At 40.0% G+C, this 15,886-nt stretch overlaps 1 pseudogene; it reads left to right on the top strand.

The window, feature by feature from the left end:
- The first annotated feature begins 661 nt into the window (after positions 1-661).
- LOC124514164 (aldehyde oxidase 4-like) overlaps positions 662-15,886 on the top strand; it is a 68,384-nt pseudogene continuing 53,159 nt past the window's right edge.

The raw sequence follows: 15,886 nt of genomic DNA, 5'->3' as shown, positions 1-15,886 counted from the left end.
TCTCTCTCTCTCTCAAAAATAAATAAACGTTTAAAACAAATTTTTTTAATGTTTACTTATTTTGAGAAAGAGCATGTTCACAAGCAGGGGAGGGGCAGATAGAGAGGGAGAGAGAGAATCCCAAGCAGTCTCTGTGCTATCAGTGCAGAGTCCAGCATGGGGCTCATTCCCATGAACTGTGAGATCATGACCTGAGCCAAAATCAAGACTTGGATGCTTAACCAACTGAGCCACCCAGGCACCCCAAGTCTTTTGAGTTTTAATAGCCTTGTATTGATCAATGGTTAGATACTATTGGTTAGATAACAGCCTGTTTAAAACTCACCTTTTATCTGTCAGTCCCTGGCTTTAAACAAATTCCCCTAGAGAAAGCAGTGAGACTCCAAAAGGGACAGGCAAAGACACTGACTTGACTCTTAAGAAAGGAGGAGACAGGGTGCTGCCAAGAGCCATTCACAGTCCCTGTGGGCAGGCTGGCAGAGAGCCCTGGTTGGTGCTCCTGGTCTGGCAGTGTGGCTATAAATCACTCCATGTCAGCCTATGCTGCAGGGTGGGCTTTCCCAAGACTGATAAACACTCAAATTTTTGCTCTAACATATCTGCTCTTTGTAGGGTGGGGGAGACCTCTATTCTGGTGGAGGCATTTTTTCCCCCTGGTACTATGGCTTCTGTTCCCAATTCTGATGAGCTGATTTTGTGTATGTGTATGTGAATGGAAGAAAGGTAAGTTTATGAGATGATTAATATGAATTTTTGTATACCAGGGACAAAAGCTAAACTAATCTTTTTCACTACAATGCCATTTGTTATGTCTTTATCCTCTCTCTTCTATCTTTGTCAAGTCATGTTTGGTAGTATGAGCTTGAACATTGATCATTAGTTCAAGGTTTGGTGCAAAGTATTAAAGCATGAGGGCCTTTGCTTTCTTCTGCAATCAGTAAGGAACTCTCATTTTATTTGTTATAATAAAACAGAAGTCAAATCTGACACAGATATGAAAAATTAAGGTCATTCCCCCTTTATTCAGATATTAGCTTTACTTGAGTTCACCAATGCTATTTTAGTAGAAGGCATATATGACATGGGGGTTGATAATAGCAAAGAATGATTTTGTTTTGTCTTAATCTCCTCAGACTAATCAGTTAACGTAGAGGCTCAAGCATCTCTGCCCAAAAAATGGAGTAAATAGACTACCTTCTCCACTTCGGTAGAGATGTGGCAACTCTGATACTTAGCTTGTGCTAGTTGTTCGAATGAGCAAAATGAATAAATGAAAGGTTCGAGGTGCTTTGGGACAATTAGAAGAAAAAAAAGCTAGTAAAATATTAAAATAGAAAATTATTTTGGAGAGTAACTTGGTGTTAATGTTTTTTGCTTCTCAAGCCTCAGTTGTGTTAGATTACTGATGTTCTTCCCTAAAGAAACAAAACGCAACTTTAATCAAGACAAAAGTTCTTGGGATTTTTGCCTGTCAGATAGCAGAGAAACATCATTTTTATGAAACCTATGAACTAAACAAAAAGTGAAAGAAAGAAAAGAAAAAACCTGGGTTTAGCAATAATGCTTACAAGTAGATCAGGATCTTGAATGACCTGAAGCCAACTGGAACATCAGAAAAACAATTTCTGAGTGACAGTTTGTAGTAAATCAAAAGCTAAAAACTTTTCTGAGTGTGAGGAAAATGGGCTTTTCTGCTTTTCCTTTGTTGGCAAATAAAACCATTTCTTCCTTAATATCACATTAGAATGATTATTCCCTCTCCAGGTCTCCAATCTTTTGAAATCACAGCCAATATTTTGCTGTTTTTACCCTTTTCTGTCTTACAAACTTCTAAGACAAGTTACAGATGGCCAAGGAGGAGGAAATCATAAACTTATTTGAAGAAACTGGTTATTTTTTGTGGTTATCTTTCCTTCCTTTAGACCCAGGGGCATAGAGTTGAGCAAAGTACACTCGTCTGTCCGTGGCACACCATCATCACGGTCTGGACAAGGCTTCTCTTTTGTTTTATATTATTTCATTTTTTTTTTTCTTCTTATGTCCTACCTTCTCTTTATTTCCTTCCCCCATAAACATCCACTTTTGTGCATTTTAAATATATATCCTTCCCATCTACTTTCCACATGAATATTTAGAAATATAGATGTATGTTTGAAATATATAGTGTTTGACCTGTGCATTGAAGGGGCGGACCTACGCCGGCCAACCACGCCTCCTCCCCTTGAGTAACAGGACTCTGACCCTTCCGCAGCCAATCGGCCAAGGCCACGACCCTTCCCCAGCCAATCGGCCGAGGCCATGACCCTTCCCCAGCCAATCGGCTGAGGCCACAGCCATTCCCTTCCAACTGCCCCTAGACCCCAATAAAACCTTTGTGCTTTTGAAACTCGCTCTCTCTCTCCCCGGTATCTCACCGCTGTGTCGGTGCAGGTAGGGGATTGAGCTCTAGCTAGCTCGAATAAAGGCTCTTTTGCTTTTGCATCAGACTCGGCTCCCTGGTGGTCTTTGGGGATCATGAATTCTGGGCATAACATGCATGAGTGTGTGTGTGTGTATTCTTAACTTACACCAATGGTATTGTGACCTATAAATACCTTTTTATGACTCACCACTGTTCTTAAGATTTATCCATGTTGCTCTTTGAAGACCTGGCTTGTTACTTCTGCATGCTAGTTCTCCCGGGTGTGCACCTCCTTCATTCTGCTTATCCAGTGCCCTAGTGATAGACACGTAGGATGCTTCCAGTTCCCCACTACCCCCAAGAAATGCTTCAGTGAACATCCTACGATGTGTCTCCTCACCAATACTGGCAAAAGAATCTCTAAGTGAGATTGTACCATGGTGATTTCATAGGCCCTGCCAGGTAGCTTTCCAGAATCCTGCACAAGTTACATTTCCCCACAGTTCATTGCATGACAGGTGCTGTCTCCTTGCCAATAGATGATTTGCCGATCTTTAATGTGCCAAAACTTATTATAATCAGACCTTCTAGGATTTGCTAATCTAATGGGCATGGTGTCTTGGGGGAACTTTCTTGTATCTCTCCAGTTACTGGTTAGGTTTCTCCCCTTTTCATATACTTACTAAAAAGGAATTTATTTCCTGAGTGTCTATAAATTACTGGAGGAAACAGGATGTACCCATACAATTTTGTGAGTGCAGCTATTGGTATGACCAATATTTCTCATATGATTACTGAAATATTTATTTTAAATGTCTGGAGGTAATTTATATTTCAAATATGTCAAAATTGCAGTTGGCAGGCTTTAATTAATTTCCCAGAGTCTAATCTTGCCTTCCTTTTTCTTCATTTGGAACCTGAAGCCATGTCATGATTGAAGGAGACAGCATTAAATCAAGTGTTGTACTCATCAGGCAACTAAAGTACTTGGGGAAAGTTGTCTCAGGTATATGGATGTCTATTTACCTGGAATGTTGTCTCAGGTATATGGATGTCTTTATAGCACAGAATAGTGCCATCTGGCTGTGTCCTCTCCTTATAGTGGAGACAGGAGGAAGTTATAGTAGTTCTGGCTTGCACACCATCACTCCCTCCTCCTTTCTTGTTCCCACCTTTGGAAATAATGCTTTGTTTCTGAGATGCCACCATACTTAGCCCCCTCCTCATGCTAAGATTCTGAGTGAAGGGGTGATGAGCTCATCTCTGGGTAAATCTTCTGAGGACTCAGAAAGGGTTTTGGAAATAGCAGGCAGCGTATGAAGAATAATGTGATTTGTTGCCTTTTTCTGGGGTGAGAAAAGTAAAAAACACTTTTAGTGGAATGCTGTCTTCTGTTTCTGGGTTTCTACACTTCCTGGTAAGTTTCTCTCCCCTTCTTTCTAATCTTGCCTGACTGTACCCAGCAGAATAACTGCCTTGGCCAGGGAGAGCAGACAGTTTTCCTCTCATGTGCCAGCTTTGATCTATTGGCAGTAGCAGCCAGGAGTGTGACATGAGAGGCAGAACCAGATTCATACTCCCTTCTGCTCTTCCTTCAGATAGTGGCACCTCCACTCCACTAGGAAGCTGGAAGCAAAGTGTGGAGCAGGAGGGGCTCCCTTTATAACACACTCCTCCATGACTCTGTTAAGAAATCTCTGGCTAACTTTTTCTAGGACTTCCTATGACCACGAGTTACCTGAGTCAATTTTGGAACCTTACAGTTGTAAGAAAAAACAATCCAGAATTTATAGTTGTCATATATATTGGAAAATTCAGAGACATTGAAATAATTCTCCATAATTTCTTTAAAATTGGATCCAACTGTTAGAAAAGTTTCCTTTGTTATTTTCTTCCCTTGTGAAACCACCATCTGTCAAAAAAAAACATGTCCCCAAAACAATGGATAGAATTGCCATAACATTTCTTTTTTCATTTCATAATGTAGGTCACAGAGAAGAATGCTGGTCCTGAAGTAAATCTGTTATACCCGAGGAAAGTCCATATCCTTATATTTGACTGTAATCAATCTGGATTGGGTCACAAAAAGTGAACATGCTAATACTTCTGAAGAAAGTCACCCTGTATTTGCTCAAGGTAAATACCCTTCTGTTCGATTTGTAGAATCTAGTTGGAGTTGACAGAATGCATCCAAAAAGAGAGACTTATGCTTTATTTGTTGTTGTTGTTGTTTTTCACCTGAGCAAAACCAAAAGAATCATCCAGTGAAACATGAGTATGCTAACTTTAGAAATAACTTTATGACTTTTTGAGTCCCCTGGTTAGCTGATGACGGTTTTACATTCAGGAGCATTAAAATAAAAACATCCAGTTAGTTCCTAGGGGTGCATGTCACTGACAGGAGTTTCCCATGAGGACTTCATTGATTTGTCACCTACACCTTTTCGTAATTCTTATTGGAGAAAACAAGGTTCTATAAACATATTTCAAAAGTCCAACATAGAGCTAATGCACTCTCAGCTCTCTACCTCTGATCTGGACCTGTTTTCACTCCCTACTCCACTAAGACCTTCAATAGACCCGCAATAAATATTCAGAAAGAATTTCTTGGTTTTGGGGACAACCATACAGAGGAAGAACAAGGGAATGATTGTGACAGTGGTTACACAGATCTAGCTATGAGATAAAATTTCATAGAACTGTACATATGTGGTGTGCATGCATGTTTAAGTGGTAAAATCTGAATAAGCTCTCTAGTCTCGTTATCAGTGTAGTACCCATGTCAACTTCCTGGATTTGATGTTGTACTATAGCTATGTGGATATCATCTTTGGGTGAAGCTAGGTGACTGGTATTGTCACTGTACCATTTTTGCAACTTCCTAGGAAACTATAAGTATCTCAAAATAATAAGTTAAAATACATATACTTATTGAACACCTACTAAGAGCCAGGCACTGTGTTAGGCTCTGGGCCTTCAATGGTATATAAGATGATGTTGTTGCCTCCCTCCAGGATCATCACTTCTTTCCCCACTTCTGTCTTTTTGCCTCCCAACATACACATCTAAAAACATTACTTTGTTTCTCCCTGTTAATTCCTTGCCAAACTTATCTAAGAAATTATGTGTACCTGATGCTGCATTTTTCTCTCCAGACTCGGTCTCTCACTATTTAACCCCTTGCAGTCTGGTTTCCTAACCTATCATTTTACTACTCTAGCCAGTAATGTCCCCTAATGTCCTATTCCACTCACTATTCCAGCACCTGGACTTATCACTAAAAAACAAAACAAAACAAAATCAAAACAGGCTAAGTCCTCCCTCACTGGGTCTGCCATCTCCCATCTACCAGCTTCAAAATCTCAGTGTTAGTCAGCACTCCCTGTCACTTCCCTTTTATATCACTTCTAAATCCATCATGCTTTCTCTGGACATCCTAAAATGAAGAAATTCATCTATATTAGGAGCAAGCTGAAAATTCATGCACTCCCAAGTAAGCCTGGCCAGAACCAGCCCTATGCATAATCACCCCCAGCCTCCCATTGGCCCGTCTCCCCAGTGACCCCTCTGTCCATTCCTTTCTGGTGCTTAATATCATAAATAAGTCATTCTGAGTAAATAAGACTCACCTGATATTTCCAGGCTCCAACCTCTGATTATAGAGGCAGCATTTCTGGGATGCAGTCAGGGATTTTATTTTTAACTTGTTCCTCAAGTAGGTAATTTTCATAAATATTTGTGAATGAACAGATTTTCCACCAGAACCAGCACCCCACATGTACACATCAGCACCAGCCTATTTCACTTTTCACAGGATTTCCATGGCCCTTTCCAAAGCCTTATGCCTAGTTTATATTCATAATCGCATGCTTTTCCTTAAGATGGGTCTCCAATAATATAAAAACTTTATATTCCCACAAGATCCCAGTTTGCTGTTGACTTGGAGCCTGGCTTAGGTATCATTCCCAAGATGGAACACAGTGACACAAAGAACAAAATTTGTTTGTAGGCATCCCTATCTCCCTTCCACATTCTACCCCTAGTGTGCCTGTCCATCAGACACCTGCTCTTGCAAGAATGTTGATTAAAGCCTCACTTCACTGTGCTCCAAGTCTCCACCTCCGTCCTTTGATTGGGTCAGTGGGCTTATTTCTCACAGGGAGGGAAGGAAGAAATGAGGGTTGAGTAGGAGTTTGCTGAGCAAACAGAAGGCTGGAGGTGGGAGGGGAGGGGGGGTGAAGCTATTCCAGTCAGCAGTATGAGGTAAGGTCAGATGGGTCAGAATGTAGTGCTTTTGAGGAACTAAAAGAAATTTATTCTGGTGGAAATAAAGAGTTGTGAGGGAGTGGGAGAGTGTGGCAAGAGACAGAGGAGAAGTGAGGTCCTTGAGGCAAAGAACCAAGTTTGACCCCAATGTCACATTCCTTTCCTGGCATAGGATGATGGAGTTTGGGAGTGGTAGGGTGGTGAGGTTCAGAGACTACAGCCAGGAAAGAATTCTTGAAGATGTCTTTGGTGCAAAAACATGATTTTATTAAAGCACGGGGACAGGACCTGTGGGCATAAAGAGCTGCACTGGGGTTGTGAAGAGTGACTGCTTATATATTGTGGAGTTTGGGGGAAGGTAAAGTCAAGAGGAAGTTTCTTAAAGGGATTTCCATATGCTAAAGAAGATTTACAGATTACTGGAGGCCTAGCTATTACCAAACTAAGGTTGTTTTTCCCTCTAGCTAAGCATTATCATTAAAATAGTAGGGAGTTCCTGGAGATTAGGCTACTGACAAGATTGCCCTTTTCTTGTAATATTACTAAGACATTTGTAAACAGATGGAGACTCTGTCAGTTTAACCATTTGTTTTCTGTCCTTTTCTTTGCTCTTGGGCAGCCAGGAGTGCCTGAGGAATGTCACACTTATCCCAGGGGCATGTTGTGAGGTAGCAGCTTGCCTTATGCTCCCTCACCATGGGAAACAATTACTCACTAATGAAAGACTGGCTCCAGTTGGAAATTCCAGAGTCCACTGTACACTTTGGCTGCTAGTATCTAGTGTCAGGGTAGCTTCTTCTGGATATGCTGCAGGGCTGTTTATCTTGAGGACACTTTGGGCTCTTCTGCTTAAAAGGCCCTCAAAATAAACTTCTGATATATTATTGTTTGTATTTGACCTAAGTTGGGTTGCTAGCTTTAGCATACAGAAATATAGTATACCCAGTTAAATTTGAATACATGAAGCATACTTATACTAAAATATCACTTGTTACTTATGTGAGGTTCAGATTTAACTGGGCATCCTACATTTTATCTGGCAACCCCACCTAATGATGAGATTCAGAATGAGTCAGCAGAATTGTAAGTAACTGAGTCTGGCACATCTGGTGGGGGTGGAGGAAGGAGGATTCAAACTAGCTATTTGGTGACCAAAGGAGAAAACAGCTGGTTGAATCCATCTTTCACTTTTCACTCAAGGCAATGTTAAAATGTACATCACAGAGCTATCTTAAGGTCAGACAAAGTGAAAACTCAAAAGTAGCCTCTGTCTTTGAGCCAGACAACACCTAGATTCCTTTACTCGGAAACTTCAGGACACCAGAGTCACAGAGAAAGGGTTTCTTGCCTTTTCTGCCCTGTTCGATGCCCTGTTCAATGGCACTTGACTTTGAGCCCCTGCCTAAAGGTGGAAAGCTTGACCCGCTTGTGCAGAAACGACTGGCTCAGACTGGGGACAAAAGAACAGAGGAGGGGGGGCTCCTCCAGATCTCTGCAGACAATCTCTGAGCTCTTTACTCCAGGGGTGTCCTGACCAGCTATTATCTCTTCATGGGCAGCAATTTCCAAGATGAAATTAGCTTAACCTCTGCCCAAGCCAATTATGACCTCCACCCACAAAATCCTTTTTAAACCTCACTTGAAAAAGGTCCAAAGCAAATTCTAATAGATTCTTATAGAACCTAAAGCAGGAGGTTTACATATACTATTTGTCCCTCTTTATGAAAAAATGCAAACATCTTGTAGGGAAGATATACACAGTGGTTGCTGATGTTACCAGTTCAGGAACCATGGTTATTAAATTAATATTCCCTATCCAATAAGGAGGTAAAAGCATACATTGCTGAGCAAGGAAAGTTAAGCCTCACAGAAGGATTTTCTAAGTTTTTCTGATGCACCATTTCCCACCACCTCCACAGTGACCCATTGTCCACAACTCTGAATTCAAAAGCTTTTTTTATACCTCATTTGAATATAAACCCTGATGTCTCATGAGGCTGTTGGTAGTCTTCATGTATCCCACTTAGTGTGAATATCCCTATGGTTCATTGCAGAAATATTAATGTGTTTGATTACAAGGTGCTGCCTTGTAGACCCACTGGGAATGCTACCTTATTACCTTTGTAAAATATGGAAAATTTTGCATCAGAAACGAATCTGGCCTGGAGGGTTGCAGATAAGGCAGTGTGAGTCAGTGAGGATTTATTCTCATCTGTAATCACTGAACTCATTTATATGCCAAAAAAAAAAAAAAAGGAACAGCTCTCTAAACAAGAAAGACTCAAGAAAACATTACTTGTTATCAGTATCTGAGGAAGAAGAGCATGAAAAGCAGTGGCCTGGGCCCTTCTATTCCTTGACTCCTCCCTTTCCAGTCTGCCTCATAGGCACCAAGTACAGCTGTGGGGGAGAAGGCTGTGGCACCTGCACTGTCATGGTGTAAAGATACAAGTCCAAGTCCAGGAAGGTCCAGTATCCTTTGTGTTGGGCCAAGCCCTGCCCTGGGCACATCTAGGAAGGACACAGAGCCTCCTACTTTTCCTGTCCACAGGAATTCCCCCTCTCTTCTACCTCCAGGCCTGCTCACCCTGCAACTTCCTAAGCTCCAAATCTTTCCCATTACCTTGTTCCCGTCAGAGTATATCTGTCCTGTGTGTCAGTCTCTCAGGGCCATGCTATCTATTTCTATACAAATACTTCTTTGCTTTTAAGCAAGAGATTTCAGAGTGGGGGTCAGGTAAGAATGGCTTAAACACAAAGAAGTGATACATTGTCCTGGTAGAAGATTTAGGTCTTTGACATATACTAAGAGGAGTTATTTGCCTGGAAGGGCTGAATGAGGTCTCAGATTACCTTGGCCTAAAATGTAAATTTGCTCACTATAATTGAAAGTGGTTCTGAAGCAGGAGTTGTCTGGTGTGATTCCAAGTTTTTGTCTTAAGTCACTGGGTGGTACTGTTCACAAATTAGGGAACACGGGAGAGGAGGAGCAGAGGAAGGGAAAGTAGTAAGTTTAGCTTTGAACACATCATATTGGGGTAATTACAGGATACCCAAGAGGGATTGTCCACAGGCATCTAGATAAAGAGTTCTGTCATTCAGAGAAGAGGTCTCATCTGGAGCTATAACTTACTGGAAGCTGTCAATATAAATATTAAAAATGATAATAAAAATAGCTGTCATTTTTCTAATGCTTACTGTATGCCAGGCACCGTTCAAAGTAGGTTACATATATTATCATATTTAGTCTGAAGAACATCTTTGAGATAGGCATTACTATCACTCACATTGAAAAAAAAAGAAATCAAGGCAAAGAAAGTTGAATAACTGGTTCAAGATCATATGGGCCAGCTGGTGGTGAAGGCAGGTTTTCAGACCCAGGCCATCTGGAACATAGCATACTATGAGAGCTTATAGTATGCTTATAGGTACAGGACACTGTAGAACCACAGACTGGGATATGCACAAAGAAAGACACCCCCACAAAGAAGACCAAGAGGGAGTAATCAGAGTTGAAGGAGGAACATCAAGAGGAGAAAGTTCCAAGAAGACAGAAGCGATCAATAGTATGAGATACCAGGGAGTGTCCCAGTGCCATTAGATTGCTCCCGGACCAAGGGCAGCAGAGAGATGGGACTGGAAGATGAGATACAGATGGCACAGGAATGGCTGGAAAGCCAGGAAGTTGTGGACAATTCCTGAAGAAACTTGACTAACAAGGGAAAGAAAGATGGACCAGTAGCTGGAGAGAGACATTGGGTTTTGTTTTGTTTGTTTTGTTTTGTGTAGCAGAGCAAACACTTGAATTTACTTTTAAATCCAAGGGAATTTAGGGAAATGAGACTCTAGAAAGGAAAAGGTTAGGAGAACTGTTGGTGATGAACCAGGTCCATGGAGAGAGAAGAATAGATGGGAGCCAGAGCACAGGGGAAGAGGAGGAAGGACTCTTGCCCTCCTGGCCAAGAACACAGGGCAATGACTGAAACTCTGGGTAAGAAGCAGTGGGCTGGGAGTGGAGAGGGCTCATGCGTCTATTTTCCAGGTGAGGCATGAGGATAAGGCTGAGGAGAGCAATGAACACTGGAAGAGCAGTTGAGAGAGAAGGGAGAGGGGGATAAGATTAAGAGGAAGTAAACTTAATGGGGGAGGGGGACTTGGAGGACATAAAAAAAAAACCAAAAATTTATCTGCTGCACACTCTTGCCCTGTACATCATGCACTCTCCCAGGGTCCCCAACCAGCCAGCTGGCTGGTTTCCAAACACCTTTGATCATTCAAAGGGCTGGTGGAGCCAAGAACAGCACTCTGTCTTTTCTTCCAGAAGAACTGCATGCTTACTGTCTTCCTGGGTGGGAGAATAGAGGAAGCATTCCATGGGAGAGAGACAATTTCCCATGACTTAAAGACAATTTCCCATTCCCACTTAGCCTGAGTGGGAATAAAAAGCTAAATTGGACTGAGGTCTGGACCCCATTTCCAACCAGTGAGATGAGAATCTTGTGCTAACCACATCCACTTTGTCATTAATACAGACTCTACTGTAGGAGAGGTGGTCAAGATAAGGGCATAAACTTGTGGCTTCCACATATGGCCGTATGTTGAAATCAGCTGATGAGCCTTAAAAAGCGACGAAGTGATCCCACCCACAGATTCTGATTTAATTGGGCTAACGTGCAACCAGAGTATCTGTATATTTAAGAGCTTTGCATAGTTGAAAACCAAATGGATTAAACTACCCCATTGTGGTTTATTTATAGTCCACAACATATAATCCACAATATATAATCTTAAAAGTAAAAGATTTCTTCTCCCTAGAATGGGGTGGGGGGAGAGATCTCTTGGAGGTCTTATACAAAACTCTTCATTTTTCTTTCTCCATTTTTCTCTACCATTTGATGCCAGCCATATGTAAGTTCTTTCCTGGACACTTATAGGAACTTACACTTTGTTTTGTTTTGTTTTGTTATCTAGTGTTCTCTGTATTCTCAGAGAAATATAGTCCCATGACTTTCCTAGACTCCCTGAATTATGTTAGTCACTCCCTATGATTCCAATGTGTTTTCTTTACAAAATGCTATCACAGCCATTATCCAGTTACAGTGTGCCTGGTGCCCATCTGCTCTCTGTATGGGGCTGCTGTCACCACAGTAGAAGGCGTAGGAAACACCAAAACCAGGTTTCATCCCATACAGGTAAGAGCATAATGTGACTGGGTACAGATGTTAGTATAAGCATCCCATGTAGTCTACTGTACTCCAAGTCAGATTTTTTTTAATTAATTAATTAATTTTATTATTTTTTAAGTTTACATCCTAGTTAGTATATAGTGCAACAATGATTTCAGGAGTAGATTCCTTAATGCCCCTTATCCATTTAGCCCATTCCCCCTTCCCACAACCCATCCAACAACCTTCTGTTTGTTCTCTATATTTAAGAGTCTCTTATGTTTTTCCCCTCCCTGTTTTTATATTATTTTTGCTTCCCTTCCCTTATGTTCACCTGTTTCATATCTTAAAGTCCTCATATGAGTGAAGTCATATGATATTTGACTTTCTCTGACTAATTTCACTTCGCATAATATCCTCTACTTCCATCCACATAGCTGCAAATGGCAAGATTTCATTCTTTTTTATTGCTGAGTAATACTCCATTGTATGTATATACCACATCTTCTTTATCCATTCATCCATCGATGGATATTTGAGCTCCTTCCATATTTTGGCTATTGTCAATAGCACTGCTATAAACATTGGGATGCATGTGGTGCTTCGAAACAGCACACCTGTATCCCTTGGATAGATATCTAGTAGTGCAATTGCTGGGTCATAGCTGGTAGTTCTATTTTTAATTTTTTGAGGAACCTCCATACTATTTACCAGAGTAGCTGCACCAGTTTGCATTCCCACCAGCAGTGCAAAAGAGATCTTCTTTCTCCAGATCCTTGCCAACATCTCTTTTTGCCTGAGTTGTTAATGTTAGCCATTCTGACTGGTGTGAGGTGGTATCTCATTGTAGTTTTGATTTGTATTTCCCTGATGATGAGTGATGTTGAGCATTTTTTCATGTGTCGGTTGGCCATCTGGATGTCTTCTTTGGACAAGTGTCTATTCATGTCTTTTGCCCATTTCTTCACTGGATTATTTGTTTTTTGGGTCTTGAGTTTGATAAGTTCTGTATAGATTTTGGATACTAACCCTTTATGATATGTCATTTGCAAATATCTTCTCCCATTCCGTCAGTTGTCTTTTAGTTTTGCTGATTGTTTTCTTTGCTGTACAGAAGGTTTTTATTTTGATGAGGTCCCAATAGTTCATTTTTGCTTTTTTCTTCCTTGCCTCTGAAGATGGGTTGAGTAAGAAGTTGCTGCAGCCGAGGTCAAAGAGGTTTTTGCCTGCTTCCTTCTCTAGGATTTTGATGTCTTCCTGTCTTATATTTAGGCCTTTCATCCATTTTGAGTTTATTTTTGTGTGTGATGTAAGAAAGTGGTCCAGGTTCATTTTTCTGCATGTCACTATCCAGTTTTCCCAGCACCATTTGTTGAAGAAACTGTCTTTATTCCATTCCATTGGATATTCTTTCCTGCTTTGTCAAAGATTAGTTGGCCATACATTTGTGGATCCATTTCTCTATTCTGTTCCATTGATCTGAGTGTCTCTTCTTGTGCCAGTCCCATTCTGTCTTGATGATTACAGCTTTCTAATACAGCTTAACGTCTGGGATTGTGATGTCCCCAGCTTCAGTTTTCTTTTTCAAGTTTTCTTTGGCTATTTGGGGTCTTTTCTGGTTCCATAGAAATTTTAGGATTGTTTGTTCTAGCCCTGTGAAGAATGCTGGTGTAATTTTGATAGGGATTGCTCTGAATATGTAGATTTCTTTGGGTAGTATCGACATTTTAACAATATTTGTTCTTCCAATCTAGGAGCATGGAATATTTTTCCTTTTTTTTGTGTCTTCAATTTCTTTCATAAGCTTTCTATAGTTTTCAGTGTATCAGTTTTTCACCTCTTTGGTTAGGATTATTCCTAGGTATTTTATGGTTTTTGGTACAATTATAAATGGGATTGATTCCTTTATTTCTCTTTCTGTTGCTTCATTATTGGTGTATAGGAATACAACTGATTTCTGTGCATTGATTTTATATCCTGCCACTTTGCTGAATTCATGGATCAGTTCTAGCAGTTTTTTTGGTGAAATCTCTTATGTTTTCAATATAGAGTATCATGTCATCTTCAAAGAGTGAAAGTTGGTCTTCCTCCTGGCCAGTTTGGATGCTTTTTATTCCTTTGTGTTTTCTGATTGCTGAGGCTAAGACTTCCAATACTATGTTAAATAACAGTGGTGAGAGTGGACATCCCTGTCGTGTTCCTGACCTTAGGGAGAAAGCTCTCAGTTTTTCCCCCTTGAGGATGATATTAGCATTGGGTCTTTCATATATGGCTTTTATGATCTTGAGGTATGATCCTTCTATCCCCACTTTCTTGAGGGTTTTTATCAAGAAGGGATGCTATATTTTGTCAAATTCTTTCTCTACATCTATTGAGAGGATCATGTGGTTCTCGTCCTGTCTTTTATTGATGTGATGTGTCACATTGATTTTTTTTTTACAGATATTGAACCAGCCCTGCATCCCAGGATTTAAATCCCACTTGGTTGTGGTGAATAATTTCCCTGATGAACATGGATGAAAAAATCTTCAACAAGATACTAGCCAACGGGATCCAACAATACGTAGTCTACTGTACTCCAATTAGGTCAGCAACTTTGAAATCTTTTGTGCTTCTAAACTTTCATTTTGTCAGATTCAGTGCTTCATAGCAAAGGGTCTTTTTAGAGATTGGTATATCAACCAAGATTCCTTCATTGATTTTAATATATCTTAACTTCTCAACCCCATCCTTGCCCTAAATTAAAACAAGAACAGTCCAGTCTGACAAGAAAAGAAAGTGAAATAAGAAAGCAGAAGTTTATAACAGAAATTAGTTGTCCACCACATTTTGAAATTAGTGAACCCTGAGTAAGAGGCAAATTATGTGTATAAATACTTCCCAAATGTTTCTTAAGTAACTGACACCATACTACAATAAACACAACAAAAATAACAAAGCATTCACTAGAGTTTAGAGGACTTTTTAAAGAAACAAAATGTTATTTTTATATGCTGAATAAGAACTTCTACAGAGGTTAAGCTTTGAAAGCAGTGTGTGGAAAGAAAATTATGAATAGCCATAGTTTCCCTTGAAATTCCTTCTGTTAGAAGATTGTGTTTGGAACATGAAGGCTAAGACAATGTGTTACCGGACAATGTGTTACCATTGATGGGCATTGGTGATACTGTATGTCTTTCAGCCATAAACTTTTTGGTCTTATTCAGATCTTACCCCACACTTGGATCATCACCTTAACAGTTATGGAACTAATGCTGCAGCTTATCAGATTTCTTTCTCTCAAACCTTGATAGCTCAGATGCTAGATTTGTTCAGTAGTGCCCTGGACAGGTCTGTATTGGCTTGTGAGAACCAAATATTCAATTTTGAGGGATTTTGTGAGCCAGTCTTTAAACACAGCCATTATTAAAAATTAAACAGACTTTACATAAATAATATTCTTTTAAAAAGCTAATAAGTATCAACATTCATAATTTTCTAATGATTTTACTATTATCTTTGCTCTTGAGGCTATGTATGTTTATTTATCTACATGGTAGAAATACCACATAGTGGTATGCTATGTGCATCTCTTCCCAGATCCACATTCAGTGACATCACATTGGAAGCATATCAGCCATGGTGAAAGTATTTTTACTTCTAAAATTAATAGAAGCTGTAAGTTAGAGCTTTTTCCCCAGAGATTCAATTGCTAAATTTTACCATCACATTTACAGCCAGGTTATATGCCACAACTGAAACAACTTGCCATCTAGCAATAAATCCAACACAGCCATATTTCTCTCTAAAACAGAACAATAGCTGCCCTTTCAGTTGGGCTACTGGTGAAGTATTTGACTTTCATCTAGGGGTTATGCTATTTGAAAAATGTTTATTTAAAAACATTTGAAGCAATTCTGTCTCCCAAAATGAAATAACTATCGAATTTATGAACAAACACAATTTTCTACACGCACACAAAAAGAACATGTTAACAAATGTAGTTTTCTATAACAAACCTATCACTTCCAAGATAACTGGTCCCCAGTTCTTAGAAGAAAGCTGTGAAAGCAAA

This window comes from Lynx rufus, unplaced genomic scaffold (genome assembly GCF_022079265.1).
Source record: "Lynx rufus isolate CCGP_SWC_20201006 ecotype Redwood Valley unplaced genomic scaffold, mLynRuf1.p SCAF_2, whole genome shotgun sequence".
Classification (NCBI taxonomy): Eukaryota; Metazoa; Chordata; class Mammalia; order Carnivora; family Felidae; genus Lynx; species Lynx rufus.
This window is presented reverse-complemented; position numbering and strand designations above follow the sequence as displayed.